Below are 22,394 nucleotides of genomic sequence, written 5' to 3' on the forward strand. Positions count from 1 at the left end.
CTGGGTAACCGAATGGCCAGTTTGCTATACCACACCTGCAGCTGATATCGTCTGGGTAACCGACTGGCCAGTTTGCTATACCAGACCTGTAGCCGATATCGTCTGGATAACCGACTGGCTAATTTCCTATTCGGCTTTTTGAGCATCTTGTAATGTCTGGGCAGAGCCGTTGTCGGTCATGCCAGACCTATCGCCGATATCATCGTAAAGATCCCAACAAGAAACAGAAATCATAAAAGCAATCATAAGTGTTCCGTCGCTGGGATAATTCAACGTTGGGGCGTTTTGCCAAAAAACTGGATTTTCTCATTTTCAGCGTCTCAAAATTTTCGGTCCCCCTGGGGTTATTAACCGCAACAGCCCTCCCTCTCCTTTAACCTTCCCCCATCACCTTACGACGTCACTGCCTCCAGTGACGAAGGTTTGGCGACGAGGCATTACCCCTTCAGAATAGGTTTTACATTAAACTTTATCACTGTTGGTGTCTTATCTGGTTGTGCGTTAACTGTAACACTAAGGCGTCATATTTACATCACGCAGTCTAATCAACACAAAACCACTAATATGTGAAAAGTCATTCCCTGTAGCGGTTAGCGATGCTGAAAGTAATCCGCACAGATTCGAATCCTGGTCGCGGCAGTCGGTCCACAGTCAACCCTAACTGTTCATCCATCCTTTGGGGTTCGTCGAAAAACTGAGTACCTAGCTGAGATTAATATATATATATATATATATATATATATATATATATATATATATATATATATATATATATACACACAGTAATAAACAGACGAATAATGAAAATCATCTGATAATGACAGAATATGATAAACGAAAAAAAAAAAAAAAACCGCTCCTTGAGACAGAATATTGTATCAACCTTGATGTGAGGCATGTCTCATAGGTCTGACGAACTAGAGATACAACGAACCACAAGCATAAAAAATCCTCAAGATAAGTAAACCAAGAGAGAGGAGCGATGAACCACATGCCAAAAAATCCTCAAGATAAGCAAACCGAGAGAGAGAAGAAAACAGAGCCATTTTCTAAATCAGTAATCAAATAATTCAGGAATGAAAACGGATCTCGTTGATGGGGTTACACATGGGGCACGACCTGATATCAAATCCTCTCCTTCAAGACGCCAGGGTCGTACCAACATCGTATCGTTGTGCTCAAAGGGGGGTTAGCTTCAACTCACCGAATGTCACTTCGCCAAAAACATTCACATCAGTAAAAACTGGACGCGGAGTATGTCGAGTATGGAAGACATCCAAAAGAAAGAAAAATAGATACAATGAATGAACCAGTTGCTCCGTACATAGCCAGCTGGCAGCCATTTTCCTCACTGTAAAAATGATGATGGTGTATGCCGGTGGGGATGCCGACAGATGGTGATAGGTGGTTGTAACGACGATACTGTAAGGCGTTGATTGTGAAGATGTATGGAGGCGCAGGTGGTGGTGACGACGGTGCTGTATGGTGGCACAAGTAGTAGCGATGATGCCGAACGGCGGTGGAACTATGGTCATGGTGGTGGTAATGGTTGTGGATGCAGTTGTGGTGGTGGTGGCACTGTGTATGCAGCAGTGTATATGGTGGCTCCAGAAGAGCAGGAAGCGGTAGTGGTGGTGGTTGTACTGGTGGCAGAAATGGTAGTGGTGGTTGTTTCGTGGCTACTTCTTCAAATGCTCTGTCTTTTTTTTTTTGTCAGTTGATGACAACAATATTTCAGTAACGAAAAAAAAAAAAATTGAACGTCCATCATTTTGTTCTCCCTCAAAGCAAAGCCCCACTGATGAAGCAACATTACTGGATGTATACAAGCAACGTCCGATCACCCTGACCATCTGGTCATGTCAACCTTGATCAACAATGCCAAGAGGTGACTCACCTGCGCAGCAGGAGAGACCATACGGACGCTCACTGCGCACTTAAGGAATCTTATTGCCTAACCCACCACCAGTGTGCGTCACCAGGCACGTCCAACCTGCCTACGACCTCCAAACACTTGTTTAATTTTTTCCCCTTAAGAGTAACATACTTGAATACAACCATTTGCCAAATCCCGGCTAATCTGCTTTTTAATATCTTTTGATGCTCTAAGAGCAGAAATCAATTGAAAAAAAAAATGATAATACTCGATAAAAAGATGGGACACGGCAAATCTTGAACACATATCACAATACCTAACCTTACATATTTTGACCCCAAGAACACACAGGTTTAACTTGTAAAGTATGGTGTTGGCCCTGGCACTTGACCTATGCTTAAAGGCTCCAGCTAAACGTCAAGCCAGTACTCGTACTCCCGTATTTAAACTGTTTAGCTTCGTTTCCCTTATCAAGTTTTCCTAATATTCATCAATCCTTGTCCTTGTATATCAATCCCATGAGGCGGCTGCCACCCACGCCATGTATATATACATTACCACAAGAAGCATTTCCTAGTTCGTGCTTGTTATGCGCTCGGTGTCTCGAGTTGCATCATCTCGCGCGACCACAACCCAGAATTGTAACAAACATTACAAGAGTCTGAGTAAGCGATGCCTCGGTTATCTCTCCACATAAATATCCATCCCATGATGTAAAATGGAACCTCACAAGCGCCTCAGGTCTTGCACATCGGGAGGAAATATGTAAACCAAAAACAATCGGGCAAACTTGAACCAACGTGCGGTAAAACTGTGGGAGAAGAAACAACAATCTGAGCGAGTGTGAAGCTCATGTTTTCAGTATCTAACACTAATAACATTGAAAGTTCTGACACAGGACTGTTCTCACATGGGTATTTTCCAGTGAAAGAAATCCCTCCCTGTACGGCCGGTTGTAAATGATGAAATGACAGTTATGAATCAATAGCTGTCGGCGTTGGATAAAACATAGAGTGCGCTACTCATGCATGACTCTACAACAGCATAGAGATATGTCGACAGACGACGACCGTACAAGCTTCTATAATGACGAAATTAAGGATGCAACATGGAGAAAGAAGGCCTCGCTAAGAACATCATTCAAAAAAGAAATAAGAATATGTAAGAAACATGAGAGGAAACATTCCCTAACTTGCGAGCAAAATCCCACATTACGAGAACTGTAAACAAACTATCTACTGTCAAATACTAACACAACATTCAAGTACACAGATAAGGAAAATTCCAGGGGAAGACAACAAAGACGCACCAGAATAGAATTTGTCCACGATGGAAGAAAAAAAGGGTAACGGGTAAACAAATCACAACCTTCAAGTTTTTAATCCTGTCTGATGATGTCAACATCGAACAGTTCTTCGAAAGATGCAGGGATAAAACAACCAGATGCCACAACATGAAATTAGGGCGAAAAACTCACACGAAAAGATGCAATGTTAGGAAATACTTATATTGTATAAGGGTACTGAATTACTGAAATAAACTGAGTTATGAGACAACAAATGTGGACACCCATACAAATGTTTAAAAAGGTGTATGATAATGCAGCAATATTCCCTCTAAGTATAGTACAAACAGGTAATTACACAAATTATATATATGTATATATATATATGTATGTATATATATATATATATATATATATATATATATATATATATATATATATATATATATATATTTTTTTTTTTTTTTTTTTTTTTTTTTTTATACTTTGTCGCTGTCTCCCGCGTTTGCGAGGTAGCGCAAGGAAACAGACGAAAGAAATGGCCCAACCCCCCCCCCATACACATGTACATACACACGTCCACACACGCAAATATACATACCTACACAGCTTTCCATGGTTTACCCCAGACGCTTCACATGCCTTGATTCACTCCACTGACAGCACGTCAACCCCTGTATACCACATCGCTCCAATTCACTCTATTCCTTGCCCTCCTTACACCCTCCTGCATGTTCAGGCCCCGATCACACAAAATCTTTTTCACTCCATCTTTCCACCTCCAATTTGGTCTCCCTCTTCTCCTCGTTCCCTCCACCTCCGACACATATATCCTCTTGGTCAATCTTTCCTCACTCATTCTCTCCATGTGACCAAACCATTTCAAAACACCCTCTTCTGCTCTCTCAACCACGCTCTTTTTATTTCCACACATCTCTCTTACCCTTACGTTACTTACTCGATCAAACCACCTCACACCACACATTGTCCTCAAACATCTCATTTCCAGCACATCCATCCTCCTGCGCACAACTCTATCCATAGCCCACGCCTCGCAACCATACAACATTGTTGGAACCACTATTCCTTCAAACATACCCATTTTTGCTTTCCGAGATACTGTTCTCGACTTCCACACATTTTTCAAGGCTCCCAAAATTTTCGCCCCCTCCCCCACCCTATGATCCACTTCCGCTTCCATGGTTCCATCCGCTGACAGATCCACTCCCAGATATCTAAAACACTTCACTTCCTCCAGTTTTTCTCCATTCAAACTCACCTCCCAATTGACTTGACCCTCAACCCTACTGTACCTAATAACCTTGCTCTTATTCACATTTACTCTTAACTTTCTTCTTCCACACACTTTACCAAACTCAGTCATCAGCTTCTGCAGTTTCTCACATGAATCAGCCACCAGCGCTGTATCATCAGCGAACAACAACTGACTCACTTCCCAAGCTCTCTCATCCCCAACAGACTTCATACTTGCCCCTCTTTCCAGGACTCTTGCATTTACCTCCCTAACAACCCCATCCATAAACAAATTAAACAACCATGGAGACATCACACACCCCTGCCGCAAACCTACATTCACTGAGAACCAATCACTTTCCTCTCTTCCTACACGTACACATGCCTTACATCCTCGATAAAAACTTTTCACTGCTTCTAACAACTTGCCTCCCACACCATATATTCTTAATATATATATATATATATATATATATATATATATATATATATATATATATATATGTGTGTGTGTGTGTGTGTGTGTGTACAAATGAGCGTGTCTATACACCACTGAAAGTGTGTTCGTGTCCATGTTAATATTTGGGGTGTAAAATTTACCAAAAGCGTTTCGAATCATCGGCTAGTTTGTCTCCTTGGCTGTTAACTTATCTACCTATTCATGAAGAGGTTTGGTGTGTGCCCGGTTATCTGCAAGAGCATGCCGCTCAGCCCTTGCCGATACCACGAGCGATCGGTCAATTGATTACAGTCCCACACCACATTTCGTATCGGTCACCAATTACAGCTACCTACACAACACCGGACATTGCCCTATTACTACAATTTCAGACCGATGAATGTTCCACTTTCGAAGATTGTGAATGAGTCACGCTGTATATGTTTTTTCTTTTAATGAATTCACAATTTCTGATGAACTAAGACTTTGGTTAAAGTGAATCACTCATGTGAAGACGACAATCGAAAGTGAAATCTTGAGTATCGTGTTTCATAACTCGGGCCTCTCTTGATAACCTACTCATGCTAATGATCTCCTCATATATATATATATATATATATATATATATATATATATATATATATATATATATATATATATATATGTATATATTTCAGGCTCAGACTTTATCACTACATTCCCACACATCTTTGACTTTTCCTAAAACCGCAAAGAAAATATATTTTGAGGGGTTTCTAAAGATTAAAAACAATCCTTACTCACTATGAATTTTAGTTAATAAACATTAATTAAAGTAATCATCTCGTCTCATTTGTATAACAATATCCTGTAAAATGCACATGTATGGAGGAAATATGCTGAAGGTCACACCACAGAAATTTTATTCATCTGCAATCTTTTCAGAATATACTCATTTTCAAGAGGTCCATTATGCTACATAACATATGCTACATACGCAAAATCATCTTATGCCATAAGTACAGCTTATATTCTACTCTACGGAAATACTTCACAACTCTGTTATGAAAATACTCCAACCGGGGAAGACAGCAAAGATATAAAAAGGGAGCCAATCATGCTAGGCTTGCGTAACGAGTCACTGTACTTCTTCAAGTGGGCAGCTCACTCGCTTATCCGAATGATCTGATATAATGTTATCAGAGGCCGATAGCCACTCGTTATATTTAAAACGCTTTTTCCTTATACCTAATAAAATCTGTGGTTTGCTGAAATCACACGCAAAGTATGTATGTGATGACAACTAGCCATATATACATATAACAAACTTTTGTCCTGGCTAATATTTCATATTTACCTACTGAATAAAGCATTACAGTTTTCTCAGGGAGTAAGTAGGATAAATTAGTGAACTTCCCAGCTACAGCAATAATCTTCCAGGTAAATACGAGGAGCGTGAACGATAAGACACCACAATCTTTGACCGCGTGACTAGGCTGGCCTGCACCGGCACTCTCATCCCTCCTCCCAGCCCCATGTCGTGAGTCTGATATAATTTTTCTGTGTATATATAAACACTTTTCACTGAACACAGGCTACCAAAATAAACTGCAATAAATTGTGGAAGACTTACATCATGTATGTGCTCAAAGGAAATCTGAGACCTCCGGAATAGATGATCAAAACATTAATTCTAATCCTAATACAATTTGAACATTATCGGTATATCTATCGACGGCTGTACTCTCTCGTTATTCACTTAAGTCGCATGAAATCCATATAGCCTCACAGTTCATGAATGTATATACTATCGAGCTGAGTTCACAGACGAGCGGCTCTTAGATGACAACTAAGTACGCAGCCTACCCCGTTGTTGTCCCCGCACACAATCGCTTCCATTGTATACGATCAACAATAATTCGCTTGGCATTCCTCGCTGAAATAACCATATACCCCTAAAACTTCCCTCACTGTATGTACCTATCACCTTCATCCTTAAACCTAACCTTTTACGAATGAAACAGGTAAATTGAGGACAATCTGTTCCGTCTTGCTTGGAATTTCTATGTACAAGCATTTGATACGCAAGATATACTGTCAATATAAGATAATGATACAAAGATACACTAAATACACTGTTAGCATGGGATAGTAATACAAAGATAGCCATTATATGCTAGATATCTGTATAAAACGCTGTTAATCAAACTGTCACTAAAGGGTAATAATGCACAGATACACTATATACTCTGTCATTACAGGATTACACACATGCAATAGATACACTGTCAATATATGCTAGGGACCAGTACCAAACGCAATTAGACTGATTACATTTCACATATTAATGATAAGTAGTTATCTATGAAACCTACTGCGCTTGTAAACTGAGGTAACGAAGAGGGGTGGAAGTTAACAGCAGAGAATGCTAATCAGCATCGTCACAAGACTGGGTAGTGTAAGATATGTGACCTTGCCAGGACTAACATCAAGTAGGTCAAGGTCTCTGCGACGGGAGGAGGGAGGGAGGGAGGGATGAGTGAGGGAAGGGTTGACGGGGCTGGAGTAGATCACCACGTCACGTGTCGCCGTATCTCAGGACAGCCAGGAATGTGTACGCAGTTAACGGCGGTGGTGATGTAAAAGGACTTGAAGCGCCAGACAGGACAGGCCACGTGATATGACCCACACGCGTCCCGTGACCTGCACATCATCTAACGGTATATCCACTGACATTTATTGACAGAGACACATCAAAAGGACAATACCAAGAGGAGATCGCCAACGGAACGACCATAGAGAACATCAGAAAAAAAAAAAACTGGGTCAATATTGATGGCTTGGCCTCTGATCTGACCTTTCAAGGGAGCCTATGTAACCTCATCACCGACGTTATTCGCGAACTGCGACTATCTGCCACACATCCACGGGCGAAGTTCTGAGCTGCGTCATGGGATGCCCTCCAAGCATACGAGAGAGAGAGAGAGAGAGAGAGAGAGAGAGAGAGAGAGAGAGAGAGAGAGAGAGAGAGAGAGAGAGAGAGAGAGGAGAGAAATTTATTTTTCCCATGTGTACATGTTGACGCCAAAGCTAAAACTTCCCTACTTCTGCCTTAAACATCCCTGAAATCCTCATACACGTTGCATATAAAGTATACGTATATATTTGATAGAGCAACGGGATGAAAACAAAATAATAATAATAATGCCTTATGTATAAGAAGAAAAAATCATAAAAAAACCAAGCCTAATGGTACACGTTTAACTGAAATGCTGGAGGCACAGCAGCTTATCTATGGACTTTACACGACTGAAGGTATGTACATATCATTTTTTTCCTTCCGTAAAGATATGAATACTTTCGTAAGACAAAAAAAGGGGGGTCGTACCGGAGTGGACAGATAACTTAAGTCGTGTTCCAGGATAGAAATGCTCTGCTCAAGTCGTTGAAACGACAGCTAATCAAAAAACCTTTCTACATCTCTAATTATATAAAAAAAAAACTTTGATCACCTCTCTGTATAAAGCGATTAACGTAATAAACAGTGATAAACCAGTAAAATAACTGATAAAGAATTAACGCATCGTATAAGACGAATTATACATTACTAACAGTCACCGCAACTAAACACTGTTCAACATTAAATGCTCATAGCGTGACTGCTTTACACACCAACCCCAACAGTTTTATATAACCGCACAAAATCTTCGACCAAAAGAAGGAAATTCTAAATATATGAATTTAGGAAGTGCATAATATATATATATATATATATATATATATATATATATATATATATATATATATAAAATGTGTGTGTGTGATCTTCAATGTATTTCTGTTTACTGATACAAACAAAAAGTAGAGTGCTCTCCATCCTTATCTTGGGTGGCCGCTCTGAGTTGTATTCTTCCAAGATAACAGTGTACAGCTCTCAGACCAATAATGTACTGCCCACAGTAAGGGTGTACAGCTCACAGACCAACAACGTACAACCCACAGTAACGGTACGGGACTCTACGCCATAATGGGATCCTGCCCACGGCATTAGTAAACTCCTCACACTCTTTATGTCCTGAACTGGGCCCAAGCACCTCATTTCCATTTACGAAGCTGGACTTTACCCCCACACTTCCATGGGCTAGGCTGGACCCTAACCCCACTCCCATGCACTTGCCTGTACCAGTGTGTGTGAGTGTGTGTGTGTGTGTGTGTGTGTGTGTGTGTGTGTGTATCATGACCTATTTATACACATGGAAGGGACGAGTAAGGGGGAGAGGGGAGCTTTTTTGGTAGCTTTTTACCTACTCGTGTGGACCCCTTCTCTCCACCCCATGGTTTCCTACACAAACACTTCAACCCCACCATACACTGTAGAACTGTACACACAACAGTCGTGTTGAATTCCCCCTAACAACATAATGCAGGATATCTTTATCCCAAGAACAATAAATGTTTAGGAAAACCCCGCGAAAGGATCCGTGAAGGACTTTCCAGAATTGCTCTCAACGACTTGTTAATACACCGTACAACACGAGTGCGACCCTCCAAAACAAGTGTACGACTACCATAACAGGTGTACGACACTTCATAACAGGTGTACGACACTTCATAACAGGTGTCCGACACTCCATAACAAGTAGTTAACGACCCTCCAACATTAGAAGCCTTGAGCAAGACGGTATCATGGCCCTTGGATGTTGGCCAGGCCTTTAAACCCGACCCTTTAATGGTAAGGTCAAAGGCCCCGCTATCATAATCAAGGGTCGTACCGTCTTGGTCAGGGGTCGTACCATCGCCAAGAGCCGTACCGTCCTGCTCAAGAAGTTAACAACAGAGGAAGAGTCACATACCACCACCACCACCACCTCCCCATTTCCCTCAGCAGGGCCACAGCAACAAGGGTTCCACCCTCGGCTGGTGGTGAGGAGTGAAGCGTGGCGGTTGGGGGGTCGTACCTCGCCACAATGCGCTGATAACAAGATAAGCGGCAGTGAAAACAGATAACTTGGAGGAAGTCTGGAGGGAAAATTGATATGGGAAGGTGATGACCTCTGCCCTTATCTTAGGTTTACACGCGAGGGTCATACATACACGCACACGCAGCTTAGGCTTAGGTGCGTCCGTACGTATGGTAAACACATGGGAATAAAGACACGGCAAACACACACACACACACACACACACACATATATATATATATATATATATATATATATATATATATATATATATATATATATATATATATATATATTGCAAAATCAAGTCACAGGGCAACATGAGTGTAAACTCGCTCCCCGTAACAAACAAATGGTAATAGTAAAGAAAACGCCAGGAGGTTTACGGTACAAAATCCACAAGAACACAATAATGGATCCAGACTTACGGGGAGGAATGCCCTAGGGAAAAGAGAGGCATGATAACTGCATACCGACTTCCCAGGAGGCCATGACGACGTCAGTATAGTTCCCTGAAGTCACGAGGAAATGTAGAACATGGGGGGTGTAACTGGACGCTTAACAAAAAAATAAGTGTTCGAAGGAACGCGAGGGAGCAATGCTTCAACAACAGAGCTGTGGATAAGACCTGAGGTTTCATAAAAGTGAAGCTCCGTCGTCATGTATCTAAACAGGTACACACACACTCACACACAGTGGTTGACAAATTCCCCAACCAGGCTCTGGTCGCTGTCTTTTCTCTCTGCACGGACAGCTGGCATTCACTCTATAAACGCACACGCTCTCTGTCTTACACGTAACCCTAGACAACGTGTAACTAACTTCCACGGCTTCAAATTTTCCTGCGGTAAGCGCCACGCGCTAGGTAAATGTCAAAATATCAGAATAGGTGAAAGTATCGTCAACGGATGGGGGAGACCCACAGCTACAGACCTCTCTCCCCCGTACAGTACAAATTGGCAGTCATTGACAAAAACTGGTCCCCATGAAGGCCTCCTGCTCATCAAACTCACTCACTTCAAGCTGGATGTATCAGTGTGACCTACGTAAGGCCTAACTATACGCACCTAGGCGCGTCCACACACCAGCGAGAACGGGACAAACATGCGTACCAAATATTATATAAACACCCACACACACACTATCACACATGCACATACACGTACATGCAGGGACACGAGCATACATATAACACGAACAACCACACTAACAGACGTACACATTCTCAAATTCCTGGCATGGGCTAGTGTGTGTGTGTGTGTGTGTGTGTGTGTGTGTGTGTGTGTGTGTGTGCACATACATGAGAATAAAGACTAAGTACATATATACAATATACAAGTATCAGGGACGGGGCAACAAGAGCATAAACACAAACAGCAACACCAACATCCCCCCACCCCCACCCCTCTCGCCCGTTTGCTGCAGTTCTTGGTAGCTCCCCAGCTATACATGATTTAAGGTGAAGTGGACAGTATGTAAATGCTCGCCTGTCGAATCAGGAACGAGTAACACCACTACACTTTATACATAATGACTAAAATTCCCGATGGCAAATATGAAACATGGTGATCTTCAGCCCCTCACCGAAGAAGACGTCTAAACCAGTCAAATGAAAAATGACTAACCATCACATAACAATATGCCTACTACACCTGTCACGTAACTAATGTCCAGCACTTGTTACATAACGAAAAACTCGGCCCTGTCATGTAACAGAAGACCTGAACCTGTCACATAACAAAAGATCTGAGCCCGTCATATGCAAACGACACAGACCCATTACACAACATTAAGATCTGGACCGTCACATAACAGAAGACCTAGACTTGTCCATAAAGAAGACACATGTGAACCCATCGCAAAACAAAAGGCCTTGACCCGTCACATTATATTCGTAAATCTAATCCAGTGACGTTCTGAGCACCTGCCACAGACATTTTTGGTCTACGGTTGTTACTATACCTGTAAAGGATGCACTAACAGCCCGCCAAACTCAGGCACGTTTAGTTCAATAAATGCTCAATTTGCATGGCGTGAACTGGCATCCATCAGTGTGTAGAAACACATCTGTTGAACTAATGGCTAAGAAACATTTCCCAGACCAACATAAATCCCTGGAATTTTATAGCTACGTGTGTAGCATACATGAATAACACACATACACACACAACGCCAACAAACAGCTCGCATTTAAGGCAAAAATGAGGTCTGGGTTAACCAGGAATATGTTCCACGAACACTCTCAAAACCGAATGAGTTTGTGTCCCGCTTTTGTTTCTCCTCGCATGAGTTAGTAGTGACTTACTGATACGTTAAGGGGCGAGAGTTCTGAACTCCTCCAGCGCTCCATCATTTTAAGGGTCTATCTTCCAAATTCCTTCAGCCCCTATCATTTCAACAGTCTGTCTTTATCTAATGTGAGTGCCTTCTGTTAAAATAACACCACAATGGATGGCTCTGAGGTAAAATAAATCTTAGCGTCAAATGTCTGGCCAAGGATACTAAACTTACGCAATGGATGGCCGTCACACAGTTAGGACACCATGCTCGCCGGAATTTACGGTAATACACACCAGGAAATGGCGTCCACTTGACGTCAGAATCGGTGCCGAACAACCATAACACAAGCTCCCTTCCCAGAAGGCTGCCCCTCGCAAGTTCACGCTAACGTAAGCAAACACAACAAACAATAACATGGGGACGAGAGAACGGTTGACATGCACACAAAGAAACAGTATCCACATGTTTAATGATAATGATAATTTCTAAGCTCATCGTACATTAAAAGGATATATATATATATATATATATATATATATATATATATATATATATATATGAAATGAGTTTGAGTTTGCTGCATTTGTCTATATAACGAATGGTTTTACATATGGTATACATGCCTACTTGTAGCATAGGCCTGCATCTTGACACTGCTGACCTGCATGACAAGACTTATGGCTATGGAAAGAACCGATTAATGTCCATTTAGCAAATATCTATCATTAAATACTGACTAAATTTGAAACGAGTAAAGAGTCGTATAGGCGAGGCTACATCATCGTTAATTCACGAGAGGAAAACCTCATCAAAGAGCTTCTTGTTTCAAACGAGTCCATCATGTCTGTGCCTCTGAGCATAGCGCAGTCTTAGGACTGCTGGAGTCCCTGGATAAGAGGTCCTAGGGTTGTATAATAATAATAATAATAATAATAATAATAATAATAATAATAATAATAATAACACTATGGAAGAATTTGTGTAGGAGCCAGAAAGTAGAAGCAGCAATCATCTGAATGAGGAATCCTAAAAAATAAAACGAGAAAAACTTCATATCCCAAATTGTCCTTTGGCACGCAGGAGGAAAATGGGATTCGCAGCGATTATGGTGGCACTCAGGCTGTCTCCAGTTAGCAACAAGGGACTCGCCCTGGACGACCTTCTTATGGGTTCCTAATCTCCCGAGGTGGTCGGGGACTGGCTTACAGCGGTAGAAAAGAATCTGGGTCGGTCAATAAAAACCGTACCATACACGATTACTCCGTTCAGTGAATGTAACGCTGAGTAATGTAACTCAAGGTCAAAGGAAGAGGTCAAGGTCCTCAGTCATGCCAAGTATTGCAAGAAGTGTAAACCCGAGCTGTGGCATGTAAGGCAACACTCGTGAATTAGTGCGTCACTTCCCACTGTGACATCAAGCCTCTCTCACCTATCACTAGCAAGTATTTCATCACAGACTTTCTTGCAGCTTTACCATTGAAAGTGATAGATATTTTCGTTTTCAGCATATATATATATATATTTTTTTTTTTTTTTTTTTTATACTTTGTCGCTGTCTCCCGCGTTTGCGAGGTAGCGCAAGGAAACAGACGAAAGAAATGGCCCAACCCCCCCCATACACATGTATATACATACGTCCACACACGCAAATATACATACCTACACAGCTTTCCATGGTTTACCCCAGACGCTTCACATGCCTTGATTCAATCCACTGACAGCACTATATATATATATATATATATATATATATATATATATATATATATATATATATATTCGATCTCATTCTGGAGAGAAAATAATAAACTGTGACTGGTACTTACTGGTATTAAAGGAGGAAATTGTACATCACACATAACGTTCAGTTTGAAATGATAATTTTCTTTGAACTGATTTATTTCAAACCTAATTATCTAATAATTACAGTAGTTTTTAGTACGTGAAACGAGAGAAAGCTTGAGACAGGGGCAAAGTACTACGAGATCGCCCACATGGCAAAGGGAAAAAGATATAATCGAAGTATACTAACAAAATTTGCCGAATGCAAGAATTCATAACTGCTTAATCATCCATATATTGTTTAAGACTTGTAGCGTCTGCTCTCTTCTTCACTTCACCCCATCTTCACTGCAAAGGTCGTCATCACTGCACTTCTAAGGCAATCATCACCACACCTTCGATTCCACTGACCTATGACCTATGACAAGGCCAAAAACTTTTTTTTCCTACACTGAGAAACAGACACACCATTACAAACTAGGTAAATTTCGTCCTTACAGCCAGCCACTGCGAAATTCTTCCAAGAGTTTTAAAACCCTTAAATCGTGCATGTGCATGGCTGACAGTTCACATGTCACCAGAACACAAAGCAGTGCCACAAGGCATTACGAAACAAATTGTTTTAACCGTCCTAAGGTTATGGCAGCTTAGGTTCACAGCAGTTTGTATGTTTTTAAATGCCTTCAAACGAATTCCCTTCGCCTTGGAGCAAATTAATACTGGCTGGATCATTATTAGCCTAGTCATAATTTGGTTGCTTCTCAAGAAGTATATGCTACGTATTTGCCTTTGAGAGGCATACACACTTGTCTAAGAATAACCTTTTAGCAGAGATAATTATAATATGATATGGAAGACCAGCTGGCCAGATCATATCATTGAACACATGGCGCTCAGTAATACTTCACAAATATTGGTTCTTTGTGCTTACATATCTTGAGTGGAAAATGTTCGAGATAGGTCGCCTGTAAATTTTCAGCCTCTAAGAAACAACCCAAACGTATCTTAAATGTTAAAGCGTTTGGAACTTTGTCAGCTGCAATATTTGAATTCAAATCAGATGAATATCAAAGATTTTTGTTTAGTCGAAATACGTGTGTGTTTGAACGATTAGTTACACAACAGCAACATATCCCAGTAACAGTACAGAAACAAAAGATCCACTTAATAACACCACCAATCTTAACCTAATTTCCTTCACGATTAACCTCGGCAAATATTAATTGTCTTCCCAATGATTAATCTAACGCGTTAGACAAGAGGTCGCCGAACAGACAGGACCACACAGGAATCAACAAAAATATCTTTCAGTTAACCATGCCGTAAAATATGATAAACAACATACAAGTTGAAGAGCAAAAGTGTATCCTTTAAGCTGTCTGAAGAACAACATGGCAACCCGTGGGTCAGAGTCAGCGCAAAGGTTATAATAACATTTTACTTAGTTGATATAAACAGGAAACCGGTAAACAGCTGATCGACTATGTTTTAAACCGATCTGTATGTTTGATGTGTCGCTTCACTGACAATATAAACTTGCTCATGACTTGTTGAACAAAAGAAATTATTCTTTTACATACACTTTATTGTTGACAGCTTAGAATGATCAAAGTCTTCGTAGAATAACTGCAGCCAAACCCATCGAGTCAACACGAGTCAGGACAAACATGGCCCCATAAAATATGAGCTGGCAACGATCAAGGACGTGCATTTGCTCGATTATTATAAATTTTCTTAAAATACATAAAATACTTCCATAAGATTAAATTTTTTCTACCGCAACTTCCACACGAATTTCATTCCCTTCCCAGTTGTTTTGCTAACCACACAACTGTAAATCACTGGTAACGGAACAAGATTTTTTCTCACGCGACTGTATCAGAATGTGGGCTAACACTTGGGCCAAAAGGTGCGGTCTTTGATATCTGATTACAGAATTCATATAGAATTTCCATGGTCAACTTAGCATTATTTGTTTATAGGTCATATGTTACTGATGTCAGCAATTGTAAAAGCTAACTTATGGAACAAGCCTGGAAACAATATCTATTTAGTTACGGAGCATGATAGACCCCATACGTGTGGGAAGATCAGAAGTGAAATCAATTATGGACGTAACTGCACAAGAATAGCGATCATTCTGAGGGAAAGATATGACGCATCCAGCTGAGGCAGGAATTTCCAGCAAGATGTCATATAATTTATAAATCTAATAAATGTTTCATCATAGGGTTACTAGCGTACACCAAACTAATTTCGCATGAGAAATTTGACGTTGGAGGTAAAATGGTTCTTATGTAGGATCAGTATGACCTACATTACTACATGAATGCTCGAGCTTCCACCTAACCCCACATGCGTCATTTGTGCTTGCGTGCGCTGGACGTCTTGGCAAGACAGGCAAAAATATGCACCACTTCATGACTGTTTAGAGGCCCGAAAAAAAAGGGAAATACCAAGTTTTTTTTACTCTCTCTCTCTCTCTCTCTCTCTCTCTCTCTCTCACTTCCGAGGCAAACGTAGGGTTGTTGCCACCTGAGGCAAGGTCACCCCGAGTGTCCTTGCAACATGCGTAAACAAACCGGTCCGTCGGATATTACAGCAAATGTGAGTACCACCTGTGCGTATGGGCGTCCACCTTCTTCGTGTCGTGGAAGATTACGAGAGCCAGGAATGTGCGTCATCTACAGATTTGTGATATCCCTTGACTACATGACGTGAACGCAAGGCATATGATGTGTATGTTATCTTTATGTGTACGTGAACAAATGAAGCCTAGGAAAAGGGTAAACACTAAATTAAAATGTTACTACTACAATCATGTCTGAAAGATATGTAGCGGCTTTTCATCAAATCGAAACTAAGGATAGAGAAAGGGGAGCTACCCGACAGAAAGAACCGAAGTAGAGTTGACGCTGATCAGAACAGAGATTGAACATGTAAAAAGTAGTAAATATGAAATAACGAAGCTCCTGCATATATTTCCTTTGCAGCAGACGCTAGTTACGATGTCAGAATCATATCTAAAAATCTGATGTAAAAATGCCTAGATTATAGGTACATTATCATATGCTGACTCTATGCAAAGATGACATCGCATAAAGAAAAATTATTTCATGTATTAACTTTCCATACGGCTAGTTTTACTTCTTACCACTTTCCTAAACTCATATCCAGTCGCCTGTCAACTGATGCAGCTGTCACAAGATTACCATCTCGGTAAATCCACACGATAAAAATGTTTCAAATACTTACGCTTAACTAAAAGACAACAACAGGGCCTTGAAAGAGTAAATCAGCTTTACCAAAATTTCATATCTTAAAACCTCTAGTATAGAGCCCCTTGAGCACAGTCCTGTTCAATGATAGTATCATCGTAAGCGCCCAAGGGATTGAGGGTGTCCACTCGGAAAATGAGGTTATGGTTAAGGAATACTACAAATTCCTCTTTATCATCATCAGTTCACGTCTTTGAAAATTTTTGATGATACAGCAACACAACTTTAATATATTTTCGGACTACATGACCATCATGGGCTAACCTTTATTAAGCCAGAGTATATGCCATACGTCAGTAAACGCATGCGTTGCGAAAATGTACTTAGCCTAGCTTGGGTTTGGTCTTTCAAGCCCCCTCCTCCCTCCATCACACACTTTTACCCGAAATGACAATGTGTTTTTACATCAAATAGCTAACACCAACCAACTGCGGTCAAACGTCTTGTAAATCTAACTTGTATGACTTTCAATTTAAATTAGTTAAAAGATATTTTCTTTTCTGTGTAATCTTTATTGATAAATCTTCCATCCATGGCCATCACTCCTCTTTGTTTATACGAAAAACGATTCGTCGCCATCACTTACCAATTTCCGTTTGTCACTGGAAACTGGGCCTTCGTATATTCCTTGAAACATCTAAGTTACTTCCCCTCTCTTAATCAATAGTCACTCCTCTTATGCTTTTATCCAGATTGTTAACCAGTCATTTCTATGGACTCATAGCATTAGTCATTTCTATGGACTCGGCATTAGTCATTTCTATGGACTCATAGCATTTGTATTTCAGAGTTTGGAACCGTTTCATCAGTTACGCCATCTGACAATTAAGGACTAAGTGTTAAATTTAGGTCCCACTATCATACTCAAACAGTCGTGTAGCTACAAATCAGTTCTTCTCCGTCAGCTTGTGGTTCATCATTTATCTTTTTCATCGAATCTTCAAGTCCATTTGTACATACTCAAGGCTTTCCTCGTTTTCAGCCATGTAGTTTTTTTTTTTTTTGCCACTGTGTGTTCTTTTCTGAAATTCGTGGAAATTCTTGCCTGTCTACCAAGGAGAGAGAGAGAGAGAGAGAGAGAGAGAGAGAGAGAGAGAGAGAGAGAGAGAGAGAGAGAGAGTTCTTGAGTATCAGCTTTGTAAAGATGTTTTCCACGAAGCTTTCCTCTAATGTTGCAAAGACCTTCAATGTCATGCACAGAACCATGTCCCGATAGGACATTATACAGCCTAGGTAGTTCAAATCGAGCATTTTTAACAGTTTCTTAAAGTTTTTATGGAAGAAACATGCAGATATTAACTTTAATCCTTCAATACCTTCACCAGCACGTGGCAGGCCAAGCATTTCAACCGTACTAGAATTTTGTTAGCCAAACATCTTGACCACGATAAACTCTGTCAGTATCTACATAGATTTTTCTTATAAATCCACATAATTATGGATCAGAGACTCCGGGAATAGTTATATGTACGTGATCTTAGAATTACCTTGAACAACCGGTGTCCAAGATTCTTCGTCTGTCGTAACAAGTAGACGATGATGGCTTTGACAATCCTGGCAACTGATAGGCCTACAGCCGAAATTGCCAGCCAACGAACCTTTCCTTTGGTATGAACTTTTTTTTTTCTTCTTAACAAAGATGAACAAGGTATCCACTGTCAAAACTGGGACAACTGGTAAAACTGCACTGCCTTGCTTTCGGCGACTGCCAGCCATCGATTCCAAAGCGTTTCTGCTAAATCGCTTTATACAGAAGACACCGGATATTTCAAATGATTGTTTGTTACGACGCTCGACAATTCAAGCCATAGTGAACCTCAACAGAGTCAAATGTTGATTAATTTACGTTGTCTCTGATGTATGATAACAAATCCTGCTGAAATATAATGATACTTTACGTTTCAAATATTTCTGCAACATAAGTCACACTTGCCAACTGCAAGTAACTATCGATGCAATTCGTCTTGTATCAACTTAAGCAAGTGATACTCGGTAGTTATGAGAACTTCTATCACCATATGACTTTAATGGCGACTGCTAAGTAAGCGGTGAAAGCAACAACAACTAACATGCAGGGCAACAACTAAGAATAGACAGTTAATCGAGGTGAAAATATGACAAGAATGTAATTGTGTGTGTATCCGTCTCATGTCCTCATTAATGAAAAACACACACGCTCTCTCTCTTTCTCTCTCTATATATATATGCATGTGGGTGGGTTGGGCCATTCTTTCGTGTTTCCTTGCGCTACCTCGATAACGCGGGAGACAGCGACTATAATATATATATATATATATATATATATATATATATATATATATATAATATATATATATATATATATATATATATATATATATATATATATATATATATATTATCCCTGGGGATAGGGGAGAAAGAATACTTCCCACGTATTCCCTGCGTGTCGTAGAAGGCGACTAAAAGGGGAGGGAGCGGGGGGCTGGAAATCCTCCCCTCTCGTTTTTTTTCTATTTTCCAAAAGAGGGAAAAGAGAACGAGGCCAGGTGAGGATATTCCATCAGAGGCCCAGTCCTCTGTTCTTAACGCTACCTTGCTAACGCGGGAAATGGCGAATAAAATATATATATATATATATATATATATATATATATATATATATATATATATATATATATATATATATATATATATATATATCCTCACGTAGATTCCCATGACCGCTCCACTTTTCTGTCATTTCTTTTTTGCATTTGTTTAGGCTGTTGCATCATCGGTATGCCATACACTTGTCTAACAGCGTCTGCTCGGAAGCGGGTGAGGTCTGGTAAAAAGTTACTCTACGCAGTATATATATATATATATATATATATATATATATATATATATATATATATATATATATATATATCACACCAAAATTGCCAAGAGAATATACTACATACTCGTAAATAACACCACTTAAATGGACAAAGACATCATAACTATACCACACACTGTATACCTAAAGTAAAGATTGATGCACTAAACTGGTCACCTGACTTAAACTTATATAATCCCTTTCCATCAGTGAACCTTCACCTTTGAAAACTTAAGCACCCACGTAATTCAAGGAGTTACTAAATCAAACAAGCAAATCCCTAATTTATCCTTCAACTAGGTTTCATTTGTGGGAAAATAGTGTAAGTTTGAAGCATACCAGCAGAGTACCTAAACATATTATGAAACATACTAAAAAACATCGAATGATTTATATGAACGATCGTTGAATCATACAGTTGTGCTGGAGTGGTTAACTTAAATCTGGTCATTGAAGGTTTAGCTCTTCAGATGAAATTTGTAGGTGAAGCCAGAAAACGGTGTTCTGATTCCAAACAACTTGCTAATTGTTTCAACGCTAATCCTAGCCTTTGAATTGCCTTAAAAAGAGAAGAAAAGATTAATACGTCTCACTGATTTCATGCTGGTGTCTGGGTTGGACGCTGGAGAGAACGTGCTGACCAATGACGACAGCAACAGTAGCAACAACAAGAACAACCCAGTAGAAACGGCGGCAAGAAGCCCAACACTGTTGGCCTTGAGGTTATGCTTTGGTGCGTGTTAAAATGCATGTCACATTATGCGCTGTGTTTAAGCTATATACAAGATTCTAGGCTGAAAGTATATAAATGTTGGGTTGGACGGTTCCGAAAGACGCTTCCTGACGCCGCCGTCAATCTTCCTCACAGACTCCCGACCACCGTAGGAGAGGCAGTGGCAGCCAGCATAATATGGCATTCTGAGTTTCGTTCTCGTGATTTTGTAAAGTGTTCTCATCACACAGGGCATGACCGACGCCGTCATCAACGACAACACAGGGTAAGTACAACAGGTGTCAGTCAAGTGATCAAGTGTCTTCCTCCGCCCTGTCCCTCCCCACTCACCAACGCTGCTATCCTCACCATAATTATCATTTATCCCGCTTGTACATGTATACTATAGCTACAAAAAAAAAATAACTTCCTCAAAACTTTGGCTAAAGAAACCTTTGGGAAAATACGCACTTGTGTAAATTTATTTATTTTTTTTCCGAGTCACTACTAGGCTTGACCATGCCTCCGACATTTATAAGCGCTCCCACACGGCTCATGCACTGCATGCCATGAACTTATAACATTCATCATGGCACGCACTCGTTGAAAGTACGTCGCAGGAAACTGCGTAGAATTCATTAGTTTTGTATTCGTTCACTCTTAATGAGAGGAGCAGTAAATATGACAAGGTTTGTGGATGAAATCTATATCGTTTAAACTGCGTAATGGCTTAGCGTTTCTAAATCTATCTAAACTTACCTTAACCAACGTAGTTTAAGTTATAGGTGAAATAACAGTTTCTAAATCTATTTAAACTTACCTTAACCAACGTAGTTTAAGTTATAGGTGAAATAACACTCCTCCGCCCTGGTCTCACAACACTTTTGGTTCTTGTTCCAAGGGGGAAAAACTTATACCTGACTCATTTCCCTGTTTCACCACACTGCCAGTCGAGTACAACACCGTGTTCATGCATTCCTAGCATAACTCTCGCCCATATACAACATACACGTAAGGAAAGCATACATGACATGTATCACACACGTTCCATTGGTAGAGGTAATGAGAGAGACCTGTTACAAGCATCACCACTTCTCGTTCTCGTATTGAGAGAGAAGTTTGGTTTTCATGCTAGCTTTCCATTCAAGCAACATTCATATGAGTCCTGGGACTATCAGCTGTCTTGATATTACTGTTGTACAATTTTAACAAAGGCAAAAGGTCCGGTGCAAATGTTTCCGTAGGAAGGAAACCCTATTTGCCATGTAGTCACTTTTTTTTTAAACCATTACATTACAATCGAAGTTTGTCGACTGTCTGTAATGTCTTGCCCACAGCATATGGGATGGTGAAACAAGTGATTGATCACACAGAAGCGACCACTGTTATTGAATGAAACCATTACCGCTGACGATTGTTTTGAGAAGAACTTTACCGGTATGTCCCACGACTCTTGAGCGCTGGTGGTAGTCTGAACGCTGGTCGTAGTGTCAGTCACTCCAACGGCTGGGGCTGTCCGCCGCCTATTACGTTGCCTAATTCTAAGCTCCACGGGGTGAACAGCACGTCCCTACTAAACCAAGGTGAGGCTCGTACAACAACTTAACTGTGATGAATACGCTTGAGAGTAACACTTACGTCGACTATTCTCCCCTAAAATTAAGTGACACCCAGTATTGAATAACATATGCTAATGAGATGAGTTA

This window comes from Panulirus ornatus, chromosome 31, assembly GCF_036320965.1.
Source record: "Panulirus ornatus isolate Po-2019 chromosome 31, ASM3632096v1, whole genome shotgun sequence".
NCBI lineage: Eukaryota > Metazoa > Arthropoda > Malacostraca > Decapoda > Palinuridae > Panulirus > Panulirus ornatus.